The sequence below is a fragment of the Crocodylus porosus genome, unplaced genomic scaffold (assembly GCF_001723895.1).
Source record: "Crocodylus porosus isolate Cpor-Errol unplaced genomic scaffold, CroPor_comp1, whole genome shotgun sequence".
NCBI classification, from domain to species: domain Eukaryota; kingdom Metazoa; phylum Chordata; order Crocodylia; family Crocodylidae; genus Crocodylus; species Crocodylus porosus.
In genome coordinates, this window is record NW_017728943.1 from 437393 (window position 1) to 443279 (window position 5887).

A 5887-nucleotide genomic window follows, 5' to 3' on the forward strand; every position below is an offset into this window, starting at 1 on the left:
CGTGCTGGAAAAAAAGTGTTTTATTAGAATGGCGTTCGGTTCTGTTATTAATATAACTGTCTGGGCGCCGTCCCCGAGATCTGATCGTGCATGAAATATTGGCCTCTAATGCCGATCGCTGTTCCCATTATCTCGAACATTACCGGGCGATAATGACAGAAAAATAAAATAAACCTCTTCCCCAGCTCTCTGTAATTAGCATTCCAGGCTGGGGGGAGCTGGAGAGAGGTGGGGGGAGAGAGAGAGAGAGATAGAGAGGGAGAAAGGCAGCTTTTGCTGTTACTCTGTGGACTCATGTGAGCTGTAAACATAAGGGATGGGGAGGGAAGCAGGAGACAGATGGAAACATTTTATCTATCTATCTATCTATCTATCTATCTATCTGTCTGTCTGTCTGTCTGTCTACCAGTGCCTCTGCCTCTACCAGTGCCTCTGCCTGTCCATCTGTCTATCCTGATCATCACCATATCTCTCCCCCAGCTGCGATCTCTGGCTCTTATCTTCAAGCTGGACAGAGCCAGATTTTCCAAGGTCCCTCACCAGAGGACAGGACAGCAAGGAGATTCCCACACACCTGATGCAGTTTGCAGAGCACACCCTGTCAGCTGGCTATTGTGATGTTTCAGGCAGACTGTGCCCGTGTCCAGCTGTTGAAAGATGCAAGGTCTGGGCAGGTTTGTTCTGTGGAGGCCTTTCAAGCAAACTGGGGGCTACCTGCTGCAAGGGAGCAGGGGGGTCTGGCCCAGCAGGAGAGCTTTGCCAGTGAGCTTCATGCACCTAACTGGGTGTGGGTCTCTTTAATGGTTCCTTAACATCCAAGAGCCTCTCTGCCCTATATGGCCCCTCTGGCAGGGCCTTGGCCTCAATCCACACCCTCCCCCTGCATACACCCTGCCTGGCCACCCAGGATTTGGTCCACATATGAAGTGGTTTTTCCAGCCAGGACCAGATCCTCAGTTGGTATAAATCAGCATAACTCCATTGACATCAATGGGGAGACAGCTGGGATGTGGCCCACAGAGTCTAACTAGGACCCTACAGCAACACAGGAGCTGCACAAGCTCCAGGAAGTAGGGTCAGAAAGGAGACAGAAGCAGCTGAGGGAGAGATGTGCAGGGGAAACTGTTGCAGAGAGGCAGGAGATGCAGAGCAAGGGGCACTTACATGCTCTGTAGGAAGTTTGAGTGAGCAGCCAGTGTTAGAGGAGTAAGGAGGGTGAGTGCAGGGAGATAAGGCCTGCGAGGGCATCATGGCAAATCCCTAGGGGTTGGGAAAGCACACAGATCCGTCTGACATGAAAGGAGCTCATATAGAGCATGAGGATGGGTGCTGCCCATGCTGGAGCCTGCAGGGGCCCAGATGGTTTACAGTCCTGATTCTCTTGGGAACCCAAGGTCTCAAGCAACCCCTTCCTCTCTCCCCACTGTACTCTGCCTGCCTCCACTCTTAAGAGAGCTGTGCTGCAATGTCCCAGATAGGTAGCATGGCCCAAATGTAGATGTGGAGCCTCCCAAGGGCTGAACTTAGCGTACTCTACTCCAAGTGCTCTTGGGCAAGTCATGTGACCCTTCAGAGCCTCAGTTTCCCCTTAGCAGCTAGAAGAGGAGAGTATCCCCCACTGTGAACTCACATCTGTGTGGCGTGAACCAGCAGGGAAAGCTCCCAGGCTGGTAGCAGCTGGCCTGGGATATGCTGACCGGCAGAGGGATGTTGTGAGGGGCCACCAGGGTGAACACCTTTGCTCCCTCTCTCAGTCCCTTTCCCCGCTCCCCCTGTCAGCTCCAGCAGACAGCAGAGCCCAGCCTGAACTGCCTCTGCAGTCCAAGCCCGCCTGCCTGGTGCTCCTGATTTGCATTCTGTTCAGCGCCTGCCACTCCATCCTCATTCTCCGCTCCCCTGCTGGCAAGCCTCCTGCCTCCCCCGCCCCCTCCCCTTGCCCAAATGAGCTGCACAGCCGCGCGTCAGCAATGCATTATCCTCGCAAGATTGAGGAGCTAATGGAGACCATCCGCAGCGCTCAACGCCCAGAAAACCAAAAACTCCCTGCGCCAGGCACTGGCAGCTCCTGAGAGGTACTGGGCTGCCTGCGTTTCCCCCACCACCGCCTGCGCATGGCACAGAGAAGGCTGCATCCAGGGACTGACTGTTCTCCCTGCAGTCACTGTTGGCATCCAAGGGAGCAGAGCTGAGTGGGCCCCATTGTCTTTGGGGTCCCCAAAGCAGCTGAAATATGGAGCAAGGATCCAACTCTCTGCCTTTTTAGGGTCTCTATCAGTTTCTGGGGATGCAGAGCTGTGTGCCTGGATGGGGCACATGGTGTCAGGGATGGGGAGCATCCAGAACACCAGGCAGCCTTTGGATTGACTTTGTACTGGGACTACAAACCTGAGCAAAACCCCACTGATGTCAGTGTAAAGGCTGTCAGGCCCCTGTGTTTGGGAAAAGCCCCAACCATGCCAAGCCCAGGTGAATCCTAAAGAGCCTCCTGTCTACAGATCCCACGTCCATTCCTCTGGGAGTCTGGCGCTTGGACACTGGCAGCAGAGGCCAGTGCTGAGGATTCTCTGCTTTCCCTGCTAAGCAGCAGTGCAATTGCTCGTATGGCAAGAGGAACCTTTTCCTACCTTCTATAAATCACACCTGCCCCAGGAGTAAGAGAAGTCTGATCTGTCTAACACCCCCTCCATCTGACCTCATCCCCATGTAACACAACAGTCCTCCCCAGGGACCCCCTGTGAGACACACTTTTCCCCTGCTCTAGCATTTCTACCTGAGATAAGCTTTTACTCCCCACTCCTGTACCCTTACCAATCTGGAGAGATCTCTGCTTCCATCTGTCTACCTGCCCATGCTCATTCACGTGCTCTTTCTATCTGTCTATCTATCTATCTATCTATCAGCATTCATATCATATCATATCATATCATATCATATCATATCATATCGTATCTCTCTCCTGGGGCTAGTGCTGTAACACAGACCAGATGGGGTCTTATCTTCCCCTTGCTGGGGAGACTTCCTACTCCCTCTCCAGTGTGGCTGCCTGGCCAGTGATATCTGTTGTGCTCATCATTCCCCTGTGTGGTGTCCACTCTGAGGGTAAAGCAGGGCTGTGCCCCCAAGTTTCATTCCCCTGCTCTGTGCACAGTCCAGCTGTGGGCCAATGATTTCTATAATGTTCTGGGGCTCTCTTGGCACCTCAGCCAGGGTTCAGGGCATAGCTCAGGCTAGCCCAGAACAGGAGACCCATCCCCGCCTGCCCCAGGAGCTTGCGTAGGAGCTCATGATCCCACCCCAGAAGCCACTCCTGCCATCCGCTGCCAGCCTGACAGCCACTGTCAGCTGGATGACCTCTGACCCCATCCCCATGCCGAGCTGGCTGTTCTCTCCCGCACAGCGACTGTCACCCAGAGCTGGCTGGTCAGAGATCGATGGGGCCGCAGTGAAAGGGGAGCCATGGCCCCTTAATGAGATGAGGGCTGGGGAGGGTTGAGTTTTTATCAGGCAGCCACAGGGCTGGCGTGGCGATAACAGGCTGTTGTTCAACACAATCCATTTCAACCAGACAAACACGAGGGGAGGGAGAGGGTCGCTTTATGGAGCGATAAGTCACACAGTCCTCATTGCCCCTTGTAGCCAGATCTGCGGGGTGGGAAGAGGCTAGAGAAGGGAGTGTCATAGGGGCCTGGGATCTAACTTGTTCCCACCACCCCCTAGACCTGTGTGAGGAGAATGCAGCTCTCCTCTCAGCTGGGCTCCCAGAGCATGGCCAGTTTTCAGTGGGATGGAGCCAGAAGAGGCTACAGATCTGAAGGAGACCCATGACTGTCCCTTGGGGAAGGCTGTCAAAGCCGGGCTCAGTATCATGGCTAAGTTACAGTCAGACTAAAGCTGGGGCAGCCCTGGCCAGACAGTATTAGTGAGGGACAGCATTCCTTAGAGAAGCCAGGGGCGGGGGCAGGAAATGGTCTGGGAGTTAGGGCACCTATGTACTATTCCTGACTTGGCCAAGCCACATCCTGGCTTTCTGCCTTAGTTTCCCCTTTCTGTAATGACAGTTATGCTCTTTTATGTAGTTCTTTGAAATATGTGGATGGAAAGGCCTTTAGGTATCACAGCGATTCCCATCCAGGGTACTGGGGCACCCTGCGGTGCTGTCAGATTTTTTTAAAGGGTGCTGTGAGGTATGAGGGGATAATGAGGTGTTATGAGATAAGCAGAAAAAAATAAACAGATAAGTTCAGACTCAGGCTTGTCCCTGCCTGTACAATTCCCTACCCTACTGCCAGGCTCCTCTGCAGTGAGGTAAGCACCATAACTTATAAAATAGGTGCTGAAATAGGGTGCCACTGAATTCCCAAAAGTTATGGGGGGGAGCCCTGAGTGCAGTGAGGAGTGTCTTGAGTCCAAATGGTTGAGAACTATTGTCCTAGATCTTCAGTGCATCCTGTTTCTCTCAGGTCCTGTTAATTACTCCTGTTTCCTGAACAGGGTGTAGCTGGCCTGAAGCTGTCGGCCCCACAGCTCCTGTCCCAGGCCATGGGACAAAGATATGGGTCCCTATATGATCACAGCTTGAATATTGCCCACTCCCAGGGTTTTGACCCACTGCCTCACATGACAGAAAGGACAGTCAAGAATTGGGCACCAGTGAGGCCTGGTTTCACATCCCTGCTCTGCTGCAGACTCCCTGTGTTACTCTGGTCAAGATGCTTGGCTTCTCTACCCCTCAGCTCCACATCCATCTAATGAGGGGTCACTCTGCTGCCAGGCCTGCCAGGAGGAGTTTCACTTACTGCAATACTGGGAACCATGCAAGTGTCATGAATAGATAGGCAGATGTCCAACACCAACAATGTCTGCAGGGAAGGAACTTGTAACAATCCCACAGCTTTGGACGATGTTTAGTGCTGGTACCCTCTTCCTGCAAAAGGACGAGTGGAAACTGGTGGCTGAGCGAAGGGGAAATGGGAAAAGCTCCCCCCCCTCCCCTCATGATAGCCTGTATCACCCTAAATTGACAGGCATGTGGGTACTCAGCTCTAGTCCCAGCACAGCTTTAAAGGAGCCTGTAAGTGCTCTGTATTTGTACTGATTCTGGAAATTCCCCGGTGGTAAACTGTCACCAGACTGCGGTAATGCAGATGCCTGACACCCTGTTCCTTCAGGCAGCTTAATCCCTTTCATGCATGCAGCTCAGCTGGCTTTTTCATTCCCAGGAAGCATGGATGTGACGTCTTGGGGCTGCGGGGGGAGTATTGCTGCAGGGTTCAGGATCAGAAGGGAAGCAGTGTGGCTTTGCAAGGCAGGAGAGGCAGGGGGGGCAGGAAGGTCACTGCACACAGAGAAAGAGATCCAAAGGGTAAAAACCACATGACACGTCACTGAGGAAAGTGCCGTAAGGCGAGGGCTAGCACATGGGCAAGATTCAAGGGACAGTGTTCCTGGAGCTCTGTGAAGCAACCAAAGCATGTGGAAACAAGGTTCAGTCACACAGTTATTTCATTGTGTCCAAAATACACAGACAGTTCAATCATCTGAAGCAATGCAAAGTGAGCTTCAGATACTACTAGTGGCAAAGAAGTAACACTGGAGCTCCTGCATCATTGGCTGGAGGACAAAGGAAGATCAGGTCTAAGAGAGAGAGAGGAACGACCCCCCCTCCCACAACAGTACTGCTGTCTTTGGTGCCGGTGATACAGGAAGTCTGTCCCCAGCCAATGTCCTGCTCAGTAGACCATTCATACTCCTGGGTGACATGGCCCTGTGTTAGTAACAATGGGAATGTTTTGTAAAACTTTCCTCATATAGATAAAGCCCTTGTGCCTAATTCTTCACAGCTCCTGAGAGTCAGCACATTGTACTGACTGCAGCTCATGCCTCTGAA